The sequence below is a fragment of the Schistocerca gregaria genome, unplaced genomic scaffold (assembly GCF_023897955.1).
Source record: "Schistocerca gregaria isolate iqSchGreg1 unplaced genomic scaffold, iqSchGreg1.2 ptg000043l, whole genome shotgun sequence".
Taxonomy (NCBI): domain Eukaryota; kingdom Metazoa; phylum Arthropoda; class Insecta; order Orthoptera; family Acrididae; genus Schistocerca; species Schistocerca gregaria.
Window position 1 is genome coordinate 11,159,465 of NW_026061702.1, and position 24,271 is coordinate 11,183,735.

Sequence of the window (24,271 nt, forward strand, 5' to 3'; positions counted from 1 at the left end):
TTTCTCACTGAAAAGGTTACATTTACCGTCTGCAAAATTATATCGCGTGTGGCCGTATGCGGAAAAAACTGAAAACATTATATTAGAAAACAGAAAAAGCTTCTAAGAAGGTGTAATCGCCAGTAAGAAGCAGTACTATTCATGATTTATTTATTGGTAATTCACTTATTTTCCAGCTTTTGTGCATTGGACTTCAGCTAGGACCTAATGATTTCCATTAAAGTACGTCTGTACGCCACGTTGCACGGGATAATGTGAAAAGTGTACATAATATTAACAACATGAGGAATCCGCCCGCTTTCGTCATTTGCTATCGAATCGAATGTATTGCCAGATCTCCACATTGGCCGATTTTCTCTCTGAATCAGTTACATTTATCGTCTGGAAATTTATGTCGCGTGTTGCAATATGCCGAAAAAAACTGAAAACATCATATTAGAACACAGAAAAAGCTTCTAAGAAGATGTAATCGCCAATAAGAAGCAGTACTATTTAAGTTTTAGTTATCGGTTATTCACTTATTTGCCGCCTTTGGTACATTGGACATAACCGACGACGTAAAGATTTTGCATGAAACGACGTCTGGAAACCACATTGCACGGGGGAATGTGGAAACTGTTCATATGTAGTAAAAACTAGAGAAAACCGCCCGCTTTCGTCATTTGCTACCGAATCTATTTTATTGCAACATCTTCACATTGGCTGCTTTTCTCTCTGAAACAGATACATTTATCGTCTGGAAATGTATGTCGCGTATTGCAATATGCGGAAAAAACTCAAAACATCTTATTAGAACATAAAAACAGCTTCTAAGAAGATGTAATCGAAAGTAGCAAGCAGTACTATACTATTGACCTATTTGCCAGCTTTGGTGCATTGGGCATGAGCTAGGACCTTAAGATTTTGCATGAAAGGAGGACTAGCAGCCACGTTGCACGGGAGAATGTGGAAAGTGTTCATATGTATTAAAAACCTCAGAAATCCGCCCGGTTTCGTCATTTGCTATCGAATCGAATTATTTGCCAGATCGTAACATTGGCCGCTTTTCTCTCTGAAACCGTTACATTTAACGTATGCAAAATTATGTCGCGTGTTGCGGTATGCGGAAAAAACTAAAAACATTATATTAGAATACAGAAAAAGCTTCAAAGAAGATGTAATTGCCAGTAAGAAGCAGTACTATTCAAGTTTCAGTTATCGGTTTATTCACTTATTTGCCGGCTTTGGTGCATTGGACATGAGCTACGACCTTAAGATTTTGCATGAAAGTACGTCTGTACGCCACGTTGCACGGGAGAATGAGAAAAGGTTTCATATGTAGTAACACCATGAGAAATCCGCCAGTTTTCGTCATTTGCCATCGAATCGACTTAATGACAGATCGTCACACTGGTGGCTTTTCTCTCTGAAACGGTTACATTCATCGTATGCAAAGTTATATCGCTTGCCGCGGTATGCGCAGACACTAAAAGCACTATAGTAATCACAGAAGAAGCTTCTAAGAAGATGTAATTGGCCAGTAACAAGCAGTACTAGTCAAGTTCTAGTTATCGGTTACTCACTTATTTTCCGGCTTTTGTGCATTGGACATGAGCTAGGACCTTAGGATTTTGCAAGAAAGTACGTCTGTAAGACACGTTGCACGGGAGAATGTGGAAAGTGTTCATATGTAGTAAAAACCTGAGAAACCCGATCGCTTTCATCATTTGCTATCGAGTCGAATGTATTGCCAGATCGTCCCATTGGCCGCTTTTCTCTCTGAACAGGTTACATCCATCGTCTGCAAAATTATGTCGCGTGTTGCGGTATGGAAAAAAACTGAAAACATTATATTAGAACACAGAAAAAGCTTCGAAGAAGATGTAATCGCCAATAAGAAGCAGTACTATTCAAGATTTAGTTATCGGTAATTCACTTATTTTCCGGCTTTGGTATATTGGGCATGACCGACGACCTATAGATTTCGCATGAAACGACGTCTGGAAATCACATTGCGCGGGGGAATGTGAAAACTGTTCATATGTAGTAAAAATTTGAGAGATCCGCTAGCTTTCGTCATTTGCCACCGAATCGACTTGATGCCAGATCGTCACATTGGCCGCTTCTCTCTCTGAAACAGTTACATTTATCGTCTGGAAATGTATGTCGCGTATTGCAATATGCGGAAGAAACTGAAAACATCATATTAGATCACAAAAAAACCTTCTAAGAAGATGTAATCGAAAGTAGCAAGCAGAACTATACTATTGACTTATTTGCCGGCTTTGGTGCATTGAACATCAGTTCAAATGGCTCTGAGCACAATGGGACTCAACTGCTGAGGTCGTTAGTCCCCTAGAACTTAGAACTACTTAAACCTAACTCCCCAAGGAGATCACACACATCCATGCCCCAGGCAGGATTCGAACCTGCGACCTTAGCAGTCGCACGGTTGGACATGAGCTTGGACCTTAAGATTTTGCATGAAAGTACGTCTGTACGCCACGTTGCACGGGAGAATGTGAAAAGTGTTCATATGTACTAACAACATGAGAAATCCGCCCGTTTTCGACATTTGCCATTGAATCGACTTATTGCCAGATCGTCATATTGGCTACTTTTCTCTCTGAAACGGTTACATTTATCGTCTGTAAAGTTATGTCGCGTGTTGGGGTATGCGGAAAAAACTGAAGACATTATATTAGAACACAGAAAAAGCTTCAAAGAAGATATAATCGAAAGTAGGAAGCAGTAATATACATGCTTTAGTTATCGGTTATTCACTTATTTGCCGCCTTGGTGCATTGGACATGAGCTAGGACCTTAAGATTATGCATGAGAGTACGTCTGTACGCCACGTTGCACGGGAGAATATAAAAAATTTTCATATGTAGTAACAACATGAGAAATCCGCCCGTTTTCGTCATTTGCCATAAGAATCGACTTAACGCCAGATTGTCATATTGGTCGATTTTCTCTCTGAATCGGTCACATTCATCGTCTGCAAAGTTATGTCTCTTGCCGCGGTATGCGGAGACACTAAAAACACCATAGTAGAACACAGAAGAAGCTTCTAAGAAGATGTTATCGGCCAGTAAGAAGCAGTAGTAGTCAAGTTTTAGTTATCGGTTATTGACTTATTTGCCGGCTTTGGTACATTGGACATGACCGACGACCAAAAGATTCAGCATGAAACGACGTCTGGAAACCACTTTGCACGGGAGAATGTGGAAACTGTTCATACGTAGAAAAAACTTCAGAAATCCGCCCGATTTCGTCATTTGCTATCGTATCGACTTTATTGCCACATCTTCACATTGGCCGCTTTTCTCTCTGAATCGGTTACATTTATCGTCTGCAAAATTATGTCGCGTGTTGCGGTATGCGGAAAAACTGAAAACATCCTATTAGAACACAGAAATATCTTCTAAGAAGATGTAGTAGCCAGTAAGAAGCAGTACTATTCAAGTTTTAGTTATCGGTTATTCCCTTATTTGTCGGCTTTGGTGCATTGGACAAGAGCTAGGACCTTACGATTTTGCATAAAAGTACGTCTGTACGCCAGAATACAGCATTTTCTGTTGTCAAACGGCTTCTAAAACCGAACTGTTCATTTGACAGCAAATTGTGTGATATCAAATGATCAATTAACCTTACATGCACAGCCTTTTCGGTAACTTTTGCAAACACTGATGGCATAGAAGTAGGTCTAAAATTATCTATATTATCCCTTTCTCCCTTTTCATAAAGCGGCTTTACTGCTGAGTACTTTAATCGCTCAGGAAACTGACCAATTCTAAAGGAAAAATTGCAAATATGGCTAAATACAGTGCTAACATGCAGCACAGTACTTTAATATGCTGCTAGGCACTCCATCATATCCATGAGAGTCCTTAGTCTTCAGTGATATAGTTATTGACTCAATCTCTCTCTTGTTTTTATCACAGAGGAGTATTTCAGACGTCAATCTCAGAAAGGTATTTGCTAAGAAATTTGTATGATTTCCTGTTGAAACTAAATTTTTATTTAGCTTCATTGTGACTACTTCTAACATTTTGATATAATTCGCCCTATGTTCTACATGAAATCATTATCCCACTAGTCAGCCAACTGTGCTGTCTATTACTGCTAGTACCCCATTCAGAATGTTCTAATGGAAAACAACCCTCAAAGAGCATGAGAAATGTGCCATGGAAAGCATTGTATTTATCATGTGTATTATTGGCACTATAAACATCTTGCCACTCTTGTTCCTTGACAAGTTTTAAAAAACACTCTATTGCTGTTGGATTGACTTTCCTACGTTGTTTGTAACTAAATATGACATTGGGTTGAGTACAAAAACCTTTTAGTGTTAAAATTTGTGCATTATGGTCTGAAAGGCCATTCACACTTTTACTAACAGGATGCCCATCTAGTATTGAGGAACGAATAAAAATATTGTCAATGACCGTGCTACTATTCGCCTGCACCCTAGTTTGAAAAAAAAACACAGTTGGCATCAGATCATATGGATTTAGGAGATCTACCAACATCATTTTTCTTGGGACCGAGCGAGGTGGCGCAGTGGTTAAGGCACTGGACTCACATTCGGGAGGACGACGGTTCAGTCCCGTGTTCAGCCATCTTGATTCAGGTTTTCCGTGATTTCCCTAAATCACTCCCGGCAAATTCTGGGTTAGTTCCTCTGAAAGGGCATGGCCGACTTCCTTCCCCATCCTTCCCTAATCCGATGAGACCAATGACATCGCTGTCTGGTCTCCTTCCCCAAACAACCCAACCCCCCTTTTTCTTGCACAATCATATCCAAAATTAATATTGAAGTCCCCACTTATAACTACTTTCTGGTACTTCCTACAAAGTGAATCAAGAACCCTCTCTAGCTTAAGCAAAAATGCTCTGAAGTTGGAGTTAGAGGCCCTATAAACACCAGCAATTAGAAGTTGAGTTTCACTAAATTCAACAAATGCTGCACAACTTTCAAATATCTGTTCAGTGCAGTGTCGTGATAAGTCTATGGTCTCAAATAACGTACTGTTTTTTATGTACGGAGACACCTCCCCACCCCGCAAGGAACTCCTTGAGAAACAGCCAGCTAATATGTAGCCTGGTAAAGGAAGCCTATAAGCTGGCCGCGGTGGTCTCGCGGTTCTAGGCGCGCAGTCTGGAACCGTGCGACTGCTACGGTCGCAGGTTCGAATCCTGCCTCGGGCATGGATGTGTGTGATGTCCTTAGGTTAGTTAGGTTTAAGTAGTTCTAAGTTCTAGGGGACTAATGACCACAGCAGTTGAGTCCCATAGTGCTCAGAGCCATTTGAACCATTTTTGAAGCCTATAAATTATCAATTTATTGAAGTGGTGCTCTGCGGTTCTAGGCGCTCAGTTCGGAACCGCGCGACTGCTACGGTCGCAGGTTCGAATCCTGCCTCGGGCATGGATGTGTGTGATGTCCTTAGGTTAGTTAGGTTTAATTAGTTCTAAGTTCTAGGCGACTGATGACCCCATATGTTAATTTGCATAGGGCTCAGAGCCATTAGAACCATTTTTGAACCTTAGAGGCACTTCCTTTAAGCTGGTATACCAATCAGCTGACTTCAGTATTAAAAAGGTGCAGCTCTAACACCAACTACTACAGGAATTTTTCCATGAGTGACACCACTACCGCCACCACCACCCACTACACTGTCACCTATAAGCTTAGGTAGCCTCTCCTTCGCATACCTATTGAGGTGCAGGCCATGCCTAGTGAAACCCCATCTACTGATAGACCCAACTGGCACCACTGAGATGTGATCCATGCCCTCTCCCATCAGTGCACTCCCCAGCCCCACAATTACGCCCCCAACAGCCGCATTAAGGTGTGGCCGATCATTATGCTGAAACAGTTGCACGAAAAGCACATTAGTGCCACCAGTTTGAGTAGCTATCTTAACCAAGTCACCACTGACATCATACCCCCTGTCCCTATTGCGACTGCTCCCAGCACCACCCACTATCACTACCTGATCCTCCTTTGTAAAATTCTTACATAACTCCCCTATGCTTTCAGCCACCTGAGCCAACCCTGCATTAGGCTTCACAATGCTTGTGACCTGGTACTCACTCCACAAAACTTCTTGCAAATGCTGGCCCACACCTCTACCCGGTAACTACCTAGCAGCAGAACCTAGGCCTCCTAATTGCTGAGGACGGCTGCAAGTTACCTCCATATACAGCTACACGAGGCTCCTCTCCGCTCAACTTTGACAGTTTGTCGTATCTATTGCATGTATGCAAAGTAAAACTGTCTGACTACCTCCTTTTCCTATCTATCTTCTTGTCAACTGCCAGTTCCCATTCCCCAGCACCCTTCACCCTCCTCAACTTATCTAGTTCCTCCTTTGCGCATTGTAACTGCACCTGAAGGGCACAGATCTTACGCTCCTGCTCCTCTATTAACTTGTTTCTATTACAGATTCTACATTCCCAGGACAGGATCACCCTCAAATGACCACTGGCTTCCCCACCGCATTCCCCCCAATGAAAATACTTTGAACAAATCCCACAGCTTAATCCACTACTCACAAACCTACGACGTAGCAATCACTTCTCACTCACGATAAAATTTTACAGTTACTAAAAAAAACTATACGTCTACGTTACCAAAGTTCAGTTACAAAAGCAGCACTATTTAAGAACTAACAACTATGGTCTCGAAATTCTCTGCCTACTAAGAAAGCAGCTACTTGTATTAATACTACTACAACACAGCCGATACCAATACCAGCAAAACTTCACAAAATTATTGGCTAAAACCAAAAAATTTAAACTAAACGCCAGTTGAAAACTAAAGCACGAAATTTACTAAACGACTTCAACACACTGAAAACTCTATAAAACACAGCGAGCGAACGATTACAAGAGTTTATTAAGTCATTATTTCGCCAAAAATGGCAAGCAACACCACTGCAATCTATTCAGTTTAATAACGTATTACAGAGCACAAACAAGTTCGTCAGTACTTAGCTTATAACCGCTGCAGATGCAGTGCACGCCGCAAAATGTAAACACGCTGATGAGGCGCGAGGCTTAGACGAACCATGGAAGCACACTTACACATAATAGACCACTCGAGTCAATACCACAGGAAGAAACACTGAGATAAATGAATATCCACTAATAATTTGCTTTTACGGCAAAAATAATAACACAAAAAAACTTTAAAATCCGTAAATGAAGTCTAAAATTTATAAAACATTAACAAGCTATTTCAACAGCAGTGCAGCTCACGTGACGTCACACCCATGATGATCTGCCCCCCCCCCCCCCCTGGGAAGGTGGCTATCTACCCCACCTTCGAAATATGCCTATCTATCCCCCTCAGAAGATATCTACCGAGCTACCCATCCATGGAGGATCTCTGTCAACCTGCACCTCCCCTCCCCCCTCAGATGATGTCTGTGTACCTACCCACACCCTTGGAATATGTCTGTCTACCTAAACCCCCCCCCCCCCTTAGAATATGTATGACTACCTACCCCTCCCCACAGAATATGAATGTCTACCTACCCCACCCCTCGGGAGATGTCTGTGTACCTACCCCTCTCAGATGATATCTACCTACACCTCCCACATCGGAAGATTTCATACTACCTCTACCCCATCGAAAGCTGTCTGTCTCTCATCGCCCCACCACCTAATATGTAATTCTACCTACTTGCTCCTTATAAAATGTCAGTCTACGTAACTCTCCACAGGAGATGTCTGTCTACCTGCCCCCTCGTCAGATGTCTGCCTACCTCACCCCCCTAAGGAAGATGTTTGTCCACCTACCTCACCCTGTGAAGATGTCTATCTATACCCCCACAAAAACTCTCTCCCCACCTCGTAAGATGTCTATCACCCTGAAAGATGTCTCTCAACACCCCCCCCCCCACACACTAAGGAGAAGTCTATCTACCTACCTGCCCTCTCGGAATTTGTCTGTCTACCAATCCCAACCCCTACGCAGCCCCCCCACTCGGAAGTTGTTTACCCCTGTCTCGGAAGATGTCTAGAGACCCCCAAACTTTGGAAGGTGTCTTCCAGCCCCTCAGGCGATGTCTGTCTACCCCCCCCCCCTCAGAAGATGTCTGTCAGCAAACCAACCACCCTGGAATTAGTCTGTCTACCTACCAACTGCCTCGGAATATATCTGTCTACCTCCCACCTCGGAAAATGTCTTCCAAACACAGTCTCAGAAAAGCCCAGTCTACCAACTGCCAAATTTCAACCCCCAGAAGATTTCTATCCAACCCCCCCCCCCCACTCGGAATATGTCTATCTACCTCCACTCTTGGTAGCTATCTACACCTCCCTCTCAGAGAATCTCTAACCCCACTCTCATAGGATGTCTACCTACCCTCACCACCATTCGAAGATGTCTACCCCTTGGAGGATGTCTACTCCACCTGGAATATGTCTGTCTACCCACGTTGGATGATGTCTGTCTATCTACTCAGCCCCCCTGGGAAGATGTCTGTTAAACTACCACCCCTTGGAATTTGTTTACCTATCATTACCTGCACAAAATATGTCCATCAACCTACAATCTCCTTCTGAAGATATCTGTCTACCTACAGCTCCCGCTTGGAAGATGTCTGTCTACCTACAACCCCTCAGAAGACGTCTGTCTACCTATCTCCACATCAGAAAATGTCTCTCATCTCCCCACCCTTAGAATATGTCTGTCTACCTACACTCCCCATCGGAAATGTCTGTCTACCTAAGCTCCCTCAAACCATGTCCGATTAGCTGTCCACCCCGGAAGATGTCTGTCTACCTACCCAACCATCAGAAGATGTCTGTGTACCTACCCCTCCCCCTCGGAAAATGTCTGTCTCTCATCCCCCTACCCTGAGTATATGTCTGTCTACTTACCTGCCCCCACTTGGAAAGATCTCTGTATACCTAAACCCAGCCCTCAGAAGATGTATGACTACCTACCCCTTCCATTGGAAGATGTATGTTTTCCAACCCTCCCTTCGGAATATTTCTGCCTACCTACCATCTATCACAAAGGATGTCTGTCAGCCTACAATTCCTTACTGGTGTCTGTCTACATACCCACCCACACTCGGAAGAAGTTTGTCTACCTGCCACTCCTTAGGAAATGTTGGTCTACCAAACCCCTTAGAAGATGTCTGTCTACCTATACACCTCTGATAAGACTGTCTACCTAACCCCCTCTGTAGATGCCTGTCTACCTACCCCCTTGGAATATGTCCGTCCTCCTACAACTCTTCAGAATATGTCTGCCTACCTACCCCCCCTCTCGTAAGATATCTGTCTACATATCCCCCCCCCCCCCGCATGATCTGTCTACCTACCCCCTTCCCCTGTCATAAGATGAATGTCTACCTAAACCCCTCAGAAGATGTATGCCTATCTACCCCCTTCAAATGATTCGATTTTATCCCTCCTGTGGGAGATATCTGTCTCCCTACCCCTACCTCTGAGGATATCTGTCTGCCTACCCAACCCCCCCCTCTCGGAAGTTGTTAAACTACCACTCCTCTGGGAAGATATCTACTCCCACATCAGAGAATGTCCACACCCCTCTTGGAGGATGTCTGTATACCAAAACGCATACTTTGGAAGATGTCTCCCCCCCTTTGAAAGATGTCTGTCTACCATGAACACCCCTCAGAAGATGTCTGAGTACTGAACTCACCCTCAGAATATATCTCCTCCTTACCTACCCCCCCCTCCCTTGGAATATGTCTGTCTACCTACCCATTTCCCATAAGAAGATGACTGTCTACCTTATTCCCCTCAGAAGGTGTATGTCTACATGCCACACCTCGGAACATGTCTGCCTACCTAAAACCCTCGGAAGAGGTCCATCTACCTCGCATCTTGGAAGATATTTATTTACACCCCTCTTGGAAGATATCTACCCCTGTGTTGGAGGATGACTACCTCCCTCTCGGATGATGTCTACCCTCTCTCTGAAATGTCTGTCTACATACCCTCCTCTCAAAAGATATTTCTCCTCCCTCAGATGATGTAAGTCTATCAACCCTCAAATGGAAAATGTCTGTCCTCCTAATCCCCCTCGGAAGATGTCTGTATACCTACCCACCTGTCTGTCTACGTACCCCCACTCCCATGATATCTGTCTACCTCCCCCTTAGGTATATGTCTGTATACCTACACCCGTTCGGAAGATGTCTGTATACCAAACACTCCTCCGAAGATGACTATCTACCTACCCTGCCTCAGAAGGTGTCAGTCTACCTAACCCCTCGTTGGAAGATGTCTGTCTACAAAACTTCACTGGGAAGATGTCTGCCTACCTAACCCTGTCCATGATAATTGTCTGTTTACCAACACCTCTGCTTCGGAAGATGTCTGCCTACCTACAAATCCCACAACAGAAGAGGTCTGTCTACCTACTTACACCCCTTGGAAGATGTCTCTCTACATCCCTCCAGTCATAAAGTATTGTCTACCAACCCATACTTCTGAATATGTCTGTCAGCCTACCCCAGAAGATGATTGTCTAATTACCCCCTCATCTGAAGATGTCTGTCTACCTAGACCCCACGTGGAAAATGTATGTCTATGTACACCCCTCGGAAAATGTCTGTCTCCCTACACCCCCTCAGAAGATGTGTGTCTACCTACATGAACTTTTGTATGATATCTGTCTACGACGCCCGCACTTGGAAGATGTTTGTCTACCTACCGCACCCATTGGAATATGTCTGTCTATGTACCCACCAACCATCGGAAGATGTATGTCCACCTACACATCCCCCTCGGAAGATGTCTGTCTACCTACACTCATCAGAAGATGTTGTCTACTTTCCACCATCGGAAAATGTCTCTCTACCTACCCCTCTTGGCAAATGTCATTCTACGCCACCCCTCTGAAGAGGTCAGTTTACCTACAACCCCCCAGAAGAAGTCTGTCTAACTACCCCCCCTCTCGAAAAATGTCTATAGTCACCCTGCCTCGGACAATGTCTCTCTGCCTACGCCCCATCATGGAAGATGTCAGTCTACCCACCCACCCATCAGAAGAAGGTTGTCTAAACCATCCCCTCACATGATATGTCTGCCTACCAACCCCCTATTGGAAGATGTCTGGCTACCTACCCCACCCCACATCTGAAGATGTCTGTCTACCAACCCTCCACTTGGAAGATATCTGTCCTCCTACAACCCCTCAGAAGATGCCAGTCTACATAAACCCTCTCAGACATTATCTGCCTAAATACCCCTCCTCGGATGGTTTCTGTCTACCTACACCCACAACCCGTCATAATATGAATGTTTACCTAAACCCCTCAGAATCTGTATATTTATCTACCACACCTTGAATGATTTGTCTCTATCTTATCCCTATCTCGGAAGATGTCTGTCTCCCAACCCACCCCCTCTGAGGATGTCTGTATACCTACCCCCCTTCTCGAAAGTTGTCTGTGTACATTCACCACACATTTAAACATGTCTATCTATGTACCTCCTCTCGGAAGATATCTATCTATTGCCGCCATGGAAGAAAAGTATCTCCCCCCTCTCGGAAGATGTCAATCTACCACTCCTCTCAGAAGATATACACTCCCCATCTGAGAATGTCTACATCCTCTCTCGTAGGATGTCTGTCTACCAAACTGCATCCTTTAGAAGGTGCTTCCCACCCCTTGGAAGATGTCTGTCTTCCAACACCCCCCTCCACCCCTTGGAAGATGTCTTTCTACTGCACCCAGGCTCAGAAGATGTCTCCATACCTAACACTCCTCGGAAGATGTCTTTCTACCTGCCCCCCCCCCCCCGCCCCCAATAGGAAGATGACTGTCGACGTTATCCCCCTCACAGAATGTCTAGACCCCTCTCGGAGGATACTGCTTACCAAACTGCATCCTTTAGAAGATGTTTCCCACCCCTTGAAAAATATCTGTCTTCCAACACCCCCCCTTGGAAGATGCCTGTCTACCGAATCCAGCCTCAGAAGATGTCTCCATACCTACCACCACTCGGAAGATGTCTGTCTACCCACCCACCCCGATCAGAAGATGACTGTCGACGTTATCCCCCTCAGAAGATGTCTGTCTACATACCCTCCCTCAGAAGATGTCTGCCTAGCTAAGACCAGTGGAAGATGTACAACTGCCTCCCATCTCGGAAGACATCTACTCCCCCTCTCGGAGGATGACTATCTCCCTCTCGGAGGATGACTACCTCCTCTCTGAAGATGTCCGTCTATGTACCCTCCCCTCAAAAGATGTCTCTCCCCCCTCAGATGATTTATGTCTACCAACCCCCACATGGAAAATGTCTGTCCTTCTAACCTCCTTGGATGATGTCTGTGTACCTACCCAACTGGAAGATGGCTGTCTACCTACCCCATCACTTCAGAAGATGTAATTCTACTTACCACACATCGGAAAGTGTCAGTCTACCTATGCCCCACCCTCAGAAACTATATGTCTACCTTGCCCCTTTGGAAGATGTCAGTTTACCAACCCCACTCAAAAGATGTCTGCTTACCTACTCTCCCATCGAAAGATGTCTTTCTACCTACCCCCTCTCGGAAGATTTTGTCTACCCCCTCTCTGAGATGTCATTCTACACCCACTTGGAAGATGCCTATCTAAACCCCTGGGAAGAAATCCCTCCCTCTAAACATGCCTACCTAAACCCTTCCACATCGGAAGATGCCAATCTAGCCCCCTTCAGCTGATGCCTACCAACACCCACCTCATAAGATTATCTATCCATACCTTCCTCGGAAGAGGTGTATCTACCCCCTCAGAAGATGTGTATCTGCCCCCATCCTTGGAAAATGTCTATCTACCCCCCTCAGAAGCTGTCTCTCTACCCCCCCTTGGAAGACGTCTACCCCCCTTCAGAAGATTATCTACCCAGCCCAGGCGGAAAATATCTGTATCCCTCCACTAGGAAGGTGACTATCAACCAACACCTCAGAAGATGTCTATCTACCCCACCCACAGATATCTACACCCACTGGAAGATACCTATCCCCACCTCAGAAGATGTCTATCCCCCAGGCGGATGTCTATAACTCACCTCATGAAAGATGCCTGTCTATCAACCCCCTCCTCTCAGAATATGTCTGACTACCTACCCCACCCCTGTTAAGATTTCCATCTAGCCCCTCCTCTCAGAGAACATTTATCCTAGACTCACAAGATTTCTACAGCCTCCCTTCATTTGGAATGTGTCTACTGCCCATTCTGAATATGTTTGTCTACCTCCAAATTCTAGGAAGATGTCTGTATGTCTGTCTACCTCACAAACTCGGGACAAGTCTATCTATCCCCGCTATGGAAGAAATCTATCTAACCCCCTCTCGGAATATGTCTATCTACCCTCCTTGCCAAAGACATCTACACCCCATCTTCGAGGAGCTCTATCCCCCCATCATGAAAGATGCCTGTTTATCTACCCGAACCCATCAGAAGATGTAAGTGTACATACCATCACTTCCCACAGAAGATGTCTGTCTACTTACCGACATTTCTTGGAAGATGTCTGTCTACCGACCCCCCCCCCCCCCCAACCTTTGAAGATGTCTGACAACTCACCTCCCCCCATGGAAGAATACTATCTCCCCCCTCCCAGAAGATGTCAATCTACTCTCCCCCTCGAAAATATCTCCCCCCCCCCCCCGGAAAATGTCTACCTCCCTCTCAAAGGATATCTGTTTACCTATTTGGCCCCAATCGAAAAATGTCTCCCCCCTTGGAAACTGTCAGTCTACCATCCTCCCCCTTGAAGACGTCTGACTAAGAAACAACCACTCAGAAGATGACTGTCTAACTACCCCTCCTTGGAATTGTTTGTCTACCATTATCACCACAGAAAATGTCTCCCCCCCCCTCTTGGAGGATGTCTGTCTACCTACCACCCTTCAGAAGATGTCTGACCATGTACCCTGCTTTGGAATATGTCTGTCTACCTACCCCTCGCGGAAGATGTGTGTCTTCCTACCTCCCCACAGAAGATGTAGGTAAACAGATATCTTTCAAGAGGGAGTAGGTACACAGACATCTTGCAAGGGAGTGGTATGTAGACAGAAATTACCAAGGGGTGGGGAATAATTAGACAGACTTCTTCCGAGGGGGGTAGGTATACATACATTTACTGAGTGTTCGTAGGTAGACAATCTTCTGAGGGGGTAGGCACAAAGGCACCTTTCGAGGGGGTTGGTAGACAGACATCTCCCATTGGTGGATTGGTAAACAGCCATCTTCTGAGGGGCGTACGTAGACAGACATCATCTAGAGGGGTAAGTAGACCAACATCTTCCAAGGGGGGTAGGTAGACAGACATCTTCTGAGGGTGTAGGAAGACAGACATCCTCGGAGGATGGGGGCAGGGGGTAGGTAGATAGACATCATCTGTGGAGGTGTGGATAAACAGACATCTTCTGAGGGGTAGGTAGACAGACATTTACCGAGTTGTGTTGTAGGTAGACACATATCTCCCAAAGGGGGGGGGGAGGGATAGGTAGACAGAGACTTTCCTGGTGGGTGGTTTGAGAATCTCCTGAAGGGGGGTTGGTAAACAGACTTCTTCTTAAGGGGGTAGGTACACAGACATCTACTGTTGGTGCGGGACAAATAGACATAATTCTTCTGAGGCTGGGGATGATAGACATCTTCCGAAGGAGGGCACGTAGACAGACATTTTCCAAGTTGGGCAGACTGACAGACATCTTCCGGGGAGTAGAAAGACATAGATGTTCCAAGGGTGGTAGGTAGACAGACATCTTCTGTGGGGGAGTAGATTGCCAGACATCATCTTAGTTTGGGTATGTAGACAGACATCTTCCAAGGGGAGGGAGTATATAGGAAGATACCTTCTGAGGGGGATGATAGACATCTTATGGGAGTAGGTAAACAGACATAGTTGATAGACATATACATTCAGAGGGGGTAGTTAGACAGACATCTTCTGAGTGGTGGAAAATAGACCACTTCCAAGGGGGAGGTAGGCATCTTCCTATGTGAGCGGGCAGGTTGCCTGACATCTTCCATGGGGTAGGTAGCCAATCATCTTCCAAAGATGGGTTGGGTAGGCAGATATATTCAATGGGGGGTAGGTAGACAGACATCTTCTGAGATGGTAGTAGATAGACATTTCTGAGTTGGGGTAGAAAGGCATTGTCCAAAGTGGGTAGATAGGAATCTTCCATGTGTGGATGGGGTAGGTAGACAGACATTTTCTGAAAGGGGTGCATCTTCTGTACGGGGGTAGGTAGACAATCATCTTCTGAGGGGAAGATGGGTACAGAGACATTTTACTGGGGGTAGGTAGACAGACATCTTCAAGGGGGTAGGTAGACAGACAACTGGGGGGGGGGGTTGTTAGACAGACATGTTCTGAGGGGTTTTTAAGTAGACAGACATCTTCTGAGCAGGGGTAGTAGACATACAGCTTCAGAGGATGAGGGATATGTAGACAGATATCTTCTAAGGTAGCTTAGGTAGAGAGACAATTAGTGAGGGGGTAGGTAGACAGACATTATCCGAGGCTGGGTTGTAGGTAGACAGAAATAATCTGAGGGGTGTAGTTAGACAAGTATTTTCTGAGGCTAGGGGTATGTAGAGAGACATTGTCCATGGGGATAGTTAGACACACCTTCTGAGGTATGGGGAGTAGGAAGACTGACATTTCCTGAGGATGGTAGGTAGGGTGTCACTTTCGAAGGGGGGGGGGGGGGTAGTGAGAGAGACTTCATAAGAGGTGGGGGATGTTGGTAGATAGACATGTTCTGAGGGAGGTAGGTAGATAGACATGTTCAGAGGGAGGGGTGGTAGAGAGCAATATTCCGAATGAGTGTAGGTAGACATACATATTCCGAGGGGTGGTTGGTAGGCAGACATCTTTTGAGGTGGGGTAGGTAGGCAGTCGTTTTCTGAATTTGGGTCCGTTGACAGACATCTTCCAAGAGAAGTGGGTATGAAGGCAGATATCTTCGTGGGGGGGAGCTAGGTAGCCAGACGTCTTCCGAGGGTGTTGGGTATGTAGGCATACATCTTCAAGGGCAGTTGGTAGACCGATATTTTCCAATGGGGGTAGGTAGACACACATACTACGAGTGGTGGTAGGTAAACACATCTTCCATGGGGTAGGTAGACAAACATCTTCCGAGGTGGGGTTGGTAGACATTCATTATCTGGGGTGTAGGTAGACTAACATTTTCGAGAGGGGTAGGACAGATATCTTCTGAGGGTGGTGTATTGGACAGACATCTTCCGAGGGGGTGTAGATAGACAACTTATGTAGGTGGTGGACAGACAACTGCTGACTGTGAGGGGGGGGTAGGTAGACATGTTCCAAGGGTACGGTAGATAGATATACTACTTCTGAGGGGGTGGTAGGTAGACAGACATCTTCTGAGAGGGGGCTGGTAGACAGATATTTTCCGTGAGGTGTTATAGGTAGACAGAAATCTTCCAAGGGGGGGTAGGTCGACTGACATTTTCTGAGGGGGCAGGTAGACAGACAACTTCTGGGGGGTAGATAGACATACATGTTCAGTTTGTGTGCATAAACAGAGACCTTCTGAGGTGGGTTAGGTTGGCAGCTATCTTATTAGTTTTGGCATGTAGAGGGAAGAGTATTGGTAGACAGGTATCTTCCGAGGGGGGTATGTAGACTGACATTGTCTAAGGGAGTTAGGTAGACATACACATTCCACAGGCAGATAGATAGACAGACATCTTCTGAGGGGGGTTAGGTAGCCATACATCTTCCGACAGGAGAGTTGGTGGACAGACACCTTCCAAGGATGGGGGGTAGGTAGACAGATATTTTCCAAGTGAGATTTAGGTAGACAGGCATTTTCCAAGGAGGGGTAGGTAGACAAACATCTTCCGAGGATGGTTGGGGTAGGAAGACAGACAGTGTGGGGTAGGTAGACAGACATCTTATTAGAGGGTGTATGTAGACAGACAGTATCCGAGGGCAGGTTGTAGGTAGACAGATATCTTACAGGGGGTGGGGTAGGTAGGCACGTATTTTCCAAGGCTGAGAGTATGTAGATAGACATAGTCCCGGTGGGCAATTAGACCGATATCTCCTGAGGGAGGGTAGGTACACAGACATCTTCAGAGTGGGAGGACAGGTAGACAGACACCTTCTAAGAGTGGGATGATAGACATCTTTCCAACTGGGAAAGATAGACATTTTACGAGGGGGGGGAGTAGACATACATCCTCCATGAGGTGGTAGACACACATATTATGAGGGGGGGGGGTAGGTAGAAAGATTTCTTATAAGGTGGGGTAGGTTGGTAGACATCGTCTGAGGTTGAGTATGTAGGCACCAAGGGTAGAGGATATGAAGACATATATCTTCCGAGGGGGGGGGGCAAGGTAGACAGAAATTCTCTAACAGAGGGATGATAGACTTCTTCCGAGGGGGGTAGGTATGCAGACATCGTATGAGGGGGTGTAGGAAGACATACATATACCAAGGCAGGGTAGGTAGACAAAAATCTTCTGAGGGCGGTTGGAAGATAGACCTCTTCTGAGGGGCGAATGGAATACATACATCTTCCGAGGGGGTAGGAAGACAAAGTCCTCCAAGGGGGGGGGGGGGGAGATGAACAGACATCCACCAAGGGGGTTAGATGGATGGTCATCTTCTGTTGTAGTGGGAGGGGGCAGGTAGGCTTCCATCTTCTGGGTGGTCAGTAGACTATCATCTTCTGAGTTGTGGTTCAGTAGGCAATCATGTTCAGAGGGGGGTAGGTAGACAGACATCTTCCGAGGTGGGATGATAGACATCTTCCAAAGGGGTGGAAAGTAGACAGGCATTTTACAAAGTGGGGTGCAGGTGGACTGACATCTCCCATGCATTAGGTGGAAAATCATATTCCGAGGTCGGGTTCGATATACAGACATATTCCGAGGGAGGTGGTAGGTAGACAGCCATCTTCCGAGTGGGGATAGGTAGACATACTTTTCCCGAGAGGGGGTTGGGTAGACAGGCATTTACCGAGGGGATGGGGGGTAGGTAGATAGACATCTTCTGAAGGGGGGTAGGTAGACAGACATCTCCCGAGGAGGGGTGGTAGACATACAACTTTCGAGGGGCGGTAGGTAGACAGACATTTTCTGTTGGAGGGGTTGATTGACAGGCATCTTTCAGAAGTGAGGGGTGCAGGTAGACTGAAATCTTCCGGGGGTAGGTAGACAATCATCTTCTGAGGGGGTGTTGGGTAGACAGATATCCTCCGGGTTTTGGTAGACATAAATATTCCAAGGTGGGCAGGTAGACAGACATTTTCTGAGGGAGGGCCAGGTTGACAGACATCTTCAAATGGCGGGTTGGTAGACACACAACTTATGAGTGGGGGCGTAGGTAGAGAGACATGTCCGGAGGTGGGGTAGGTAGACATACATGTTCCGAGGGGAGTGGTGGCTAGTCATAGATATTCCGAGTGTGTGTTTATGTGGGCAGACATCTTCCAAGAGGGGCTAGGTAGACAAACATCTTCCAAGGGGGGGGGGGGGGGGTAAGTAGACAGACATCTTCCTTGTGGGGTATGTAGACAGACATATTCTGACAGGGTGAGGCAGGCATATACCGTGGTTCGGTAGATAGACAGGCATCTTCGAGGGGGTGCTAGGTAGACATACACCTTCCGAGGGTAGTGGTAGGAAGTCATACATCTTCCAAAGCGGTTTTTTCGGTTGTCAAATGTCTTCCAAGAGGGGGGTCTGCACAGATACATCCTCCGGGGATGGGAGGAGGGTTTGACAGAGATCTTCGGAGGTGGGGTAGTCAGTTACACATCTTTTGAAGTGGGTGTAGGTAGGCAGACACCTTCTAAATGGCGGTACCTAGGAAGATAGGCAGACATCTTCGGGGGGGGGGGGGAGGTAGGTAGACAGACAGTTTCTGATTGTGAGAATGGTGGTGGTGGTGGTTAGTGTTTAATGTCTCGTCAACAACGAGGTCATTAGAGACGGAGCGCAAGCTCGGGTTAGGGAAGGATTGGGAAAGAAATTGGCCGTGCCCTTTCAGAGGAACCATCCCGGCATTTGCCTGAAACGATTTAGGGTAATCACGAAAAACCTAAATCAGGATGGCCGGAGACGGGATTGAACCGTCGTCCTCCCGAATGCGAGTCCAGTGTGCTAACCACTGTACCACCTCTCTCGATGTGTGAGAATGGTAGACAGACAGATAGTGTGGGAGATCAGAGACAGTCATATTCTGAGGGTGGGGTATGTAGACAGCCATCTTCTGAGGGGGTAGATAAGAGTCTTCTGAAGGTGATGGAGAGATAGTCATCTTCCAAGTGCAGATAGATAGGAATCTTCTGAGTTGGGGTAGCTTCCGAGCTAGGCGATAGATAGGCATCTTCACAGGGGGGATGTTAGATTGGCATGTTATGGGGTGGGGGGGGGGCGAGTAGACAAACATCACCCGATAGGTGGTATGTATAGAGACATCTTCCATGGAGTAGAAGGTAGGCAGACATCTTCTGAAGGGTGGGGTAGGGAGACAGACATCATCAGAGCAGTAGTAGGTAGACAGACATTTTCCGAAGGGGGTGTATGTAGACAAATATTTTCTTAGATGGAGGGTAGCTGGGCAGACATCTTCCAAGGGGTGGGGAGGGGGTAGGTAGACAGGCCTCTTCCAAAGGTGTGTAGGTAGACAGACATCTTCCAAGAAGGGGTATGTAGGCAAACATCTTCTGAAGGGTGGGTTAGGGAGACAGGCATCATCCACGTGCGGAGTAGGTAGAGAGTGATCTTCTGAGGGGGGTGGGGGATGTAGATAGAAAGACATATTTTGAGGGGCTGGTAGGTAGGCAGACATGTTCCAAACGAGGGGGGGGGGTAAGTAGACAGGTATCTTCCGAGGGTGTGTAGGTAGACAGTCATCTTCTGAGGGGGGAGGGGGTGGGAAAACTGACGTTTTCCGGTTGGGGGGATAAGTAGAGAGTCATCTTCTGAGGGGGAAGTGGGTAGACACACATTTTCAGAAGGATTGAGTAGGTAGGCAGACATATTACGAGGGGGGTGGGTGGCGGGTGTACGTAGACAGTCATCTTACGAGGGGGGAGGGGGGTAAAAAGACAGGCATGTTCCAAGGTCCTCTATCAACTGCAAGACACCAGAACCGGCCTACAGTTGAATTTTCGATACCTAAAACTTGAGTAGTACTACTTCTTACCTGCCGATTGCATCAAATTAGAAGCCCCTATTTTGTTGTTTGTGGTGCGACCGCATACCTCAGCACATAACGTAAGTTTCCAGATGTATATGTAAACAGTTCCGTGAGCAAAGCTGCCACTGCGACGATCTGGCATTACGATTAGGCGCGTGAGTGCGTGTGAAATCGCTCTCTAAGTTTTCATACATTTATAGGTTTCAGATACATATTTTAACGGTTTTTGTGATAATATTTACTATATAAGATACTTATTAATGGTTTCTTCATTCACCTCCGCCTTTCTTGGGTTGTGACCTGATATTTGCGAGTGTTTCGTATCGAGCAACTTAACTTCTTACCTGTGTTTACATTCCGCGCTGACCAGTTGCAGCTGTAGCGGCGCATCCAAAGCTAAGTACTAATTAGTTGTTTGTGTATAGTGGTTTATTTTGGAACTTTAGTAGTCTTCAATCGGTGTTCTTGTTGTTTCCTGGTGAAATAATTTCAGAAGAAATTGTCGCGAACTGTTTTCAGTTTCGTTACTGTGCCATTAGACGTTTGATAATCTTTCTGTTTTACCTTTTGTTTTATTTGCTGTTGATAAATACTGTTAATAATAGTAAATACTTCCCTTGTACAGCAAGATTATGATTATTGTAGTCAGTTTTTTAACAGATTCTTATTGTACTAAAGGAACTTAAATAAATGCGAAAGGTTTTCTTAGGTTTTTAATATATATTAACACGTTTCACATTTCCCCATGCAACGTGACGTTCAGACCTCGTTTGATGCAAAAGCTTGAGGTCCTCGATCATGTCCAAGGCACCAAAGCCGGCTAATAAGTCAGTAATCTATAACTAAAACTTGAATTGTACTGCTTCTTACTGGCCGAATACATCTTCTTAACACCTTCTTCTGTCTTCTACTGTGGTGCTTTTAGTGTCTCCGCAAACCGCAGCAGGCGACATAAGTTTGCAGACTATAAATTTAACCGTCTCAGAGCGTAAAGCGGCCGATGTGACGATCTGCCAATAAGTCGATTCGTCAGCAAATGAAGAAAACGGTCGGATTTGTCAGGTTTTTACTACAAATGGACACTTTTCACATCATCCCGTGCAACGTGGCGTCCAGACCGCGTTTCATGCAAAATCTTAAGGCCCTAGCTCATGTCCAAGGTACCAAAGCAGGCTAATAAGTCAATAAATGATAACTAAAATTTGAATTGTACAACTTATTACTGGTTCTTTCTCGCTGATTACACCAACAGAGAAGCTTCATCTGTGTTCTACTGTGATGCTTTGACTGTCTCCGCATAACGCAGCACGCGACATAAGCTTGCAGATCTGGCAATTAGTCGATTAAATAGAAAATGACGAAAACGGGAGGATTTCTCAGGTTTTTACTACATATGAACACTTTTCACATTCTCCCGCGCAACGTGGCAGACAGACCTCGTTTCATGAACAATCTCAAGGTCATAGCTCATGTACAAATAACCAAAGCCGGTTAATAAGTCAATAATAGATAAGTAAAATGTGAATTGTAATGCTTCGTACTGGCCGATTACATCTTCTGAGAGTCTTCTTCTGTGTTCTACTATGGTTCTTTTAGTGTCTAAGCATAGCGAAGGACACGATATAGTTTTGCAGAAGATAAATATAACCATTGCAGAGAGAAAAGCGGCCAATATGACGATCTGGCATTAAGTCGATTCGATATCAAATGACGAAAACGGCCGAATTTGTCAGGTTTTCACTACATATGAACACATTTCACATTCCCCCGTGCAACGCGGCTGCTCGACCTCCCTTCATGCCAAATCTTAAGGTCCTAGCTCATGTCCAAGGCACCAAAGCCGGCTAAAAAGTCAATAATCGATAACTAAAACTTGAATTGTACTACTTCTTACTGGCTATTACATCAACATAGAACCTTCTTCTGTGTTCTGTTATGGTGCTTTTATTGTCCCCGCATACCGCAGCACGCGACTTAGCTTTGCAGACGATAAATGTAACCGTTTCAGAGAAAAGAGCGGCCAATATGACGAGCTGGCAAAAGTCGACTCGATAGCAAATGACGATCTCACTTTAAGTCGATTCGATAACAAATGACGAAAACGGACGGATTTCCAGGTTTTTACTACTTGTGAACACAGTCTCCCTTGTACCGCGGCTGCTAGTTCTTCTGTGGTGCAAAATTGTGAGGTCCTAGCTCAAGTCCTACGCACCAAAGAAGGGTAAAAAGTCAATAATCGATAACTAAAACTTGAATTGTACTACTTCTTACTGCCTATTACATCAACTTAGAAGCCACTTATGTGTTCTGCTATGCTGCATTTAGTGTCTCCGCATACCGGAGCACGCGACATAGATTTGCAGTCCATAAATGTAACCGTTTCAGAGAGAAGACCGGCCAATGTGACGATCTAGCTAAAAGCCGATTCGATAACAAATGACGAAAACGGACTGATTTCTCTGTTTTTTACTACAAATTAACACCTTTCACATTCTCTCGTGCAACGCGGCTGCTAGACCTCCCATCATGCAAAATCGTAAGGTCCTAGCTCATGTCAAAGGCACCAAAGGCTAAAAACACAATAATCGATATCTAAAACTTGTATTGTATTTCTTCTTACTGGCTATTACATCAACTTAGAAGCTTCTTCAGTGTTCTACTATGCTGCATTTAGTGTCTCCGCGTACCGCAGCATGCGACATAGCTTTACAGACGATAAATGTAACCGTTTTAGAGAGAAGAGCGGCCAATGTGACGATTAGACTTTAACTCGAATCGATAACAAATGACGATAACGGACGGATTGCTCAGGTTTTTACTACATATGAACACTTTTCACATTCTCCCGTGCAATGCGGCTGCTAGGCCTCCTTTCATGCAAAATCTTGAGGTCCTAGCTCATGTCTAAGGCACCAAAGATGGGTAAAAAGTCAATAATCGATAGCCAAAATTTGAGTTGTACTGCTTCTTACTGGCTATTACATCATTTTAGAAGCTTCATCATTGTTCTACTATGGTGCTTTTAGTATCTCCGCATACGCAGCACGCGCCATAGCTTTGCAGACGATAAATTTAACCGTATCAGAGAGAAGAGCGTCTAATCTGACGATCTGGCATACGTCGATTCGATAGCAAATGACGAAAACGGGCGGGTTTCTCAGGTTTTCACTACATATGAACACTTTTGCACATTCCCCCGAGCAACGCGGCTACTAGAGCTCCCTTCATGCAAAATCTGTAGGTCCTAGCTCATGCCCAACGCAACAAAGCCGTCTATAAAATCAATAATCGATAACTAAATTTGAATTGTACTGCTTCGTACTAGCTATCACATGAACTTAGAAGCTTCTTCTGTATTCTATTATGGTGCTTTTAGTGTCTCCGCATACCGCAGCACGCGACATATCTTTGCACACGATAAATGTAACGGTTTCAGAGAGAAAGGCGGGCTATATGACGATCTTGCATTAACCTGATTCGATAGCAAATGACGCAAACGGGCGGATTTCTCATTTTTTCACTACATATGAACACTTTTCACATTCCCCAGTGCAACACAGCTCCTAGACCTCCCTTCATGCAATATCTTAAGATCCTAGCTCATGTCAAAGGCACCAAAGCCGTGTAAAAGGTCAATAATCGATAACTAAAACAAAAATTGTAATGCTTAGTACAGGCTATCACATCATCTTTGAAGCTTCTTCTGTGTCCTATTATGGTGCTTTTATTGTCTCCGCATACCTCAGCACGCGACATAGCTTTGCACACGATAATTGTAACCGTTTCATTGAGAAGAGCGGCCAATATGACGATCTGGCAAAAGTCGAATCGATAGCAAATGACGAAAACGAGCGGATTTCTCCGGTTTTCACTACATATGAACACTTTTCACATTCCCCCGTCCAACGCGGCTGCTAGACCTCCCTTCATGCAAAATCTTAAGGTCCTAGCTCATGTGCAAGGCACCAAAGCCGTCTAAAAAATCAATAATCGATAACTTAATCTAGAATTGTACTGCTTCGTTTCCGGTATCACACCAACTTAGAAACTTCTTCTGTGTTCTATTGTGGTGCTTTTAGTGTCTACGCATACCGCAGTACGCGCATAA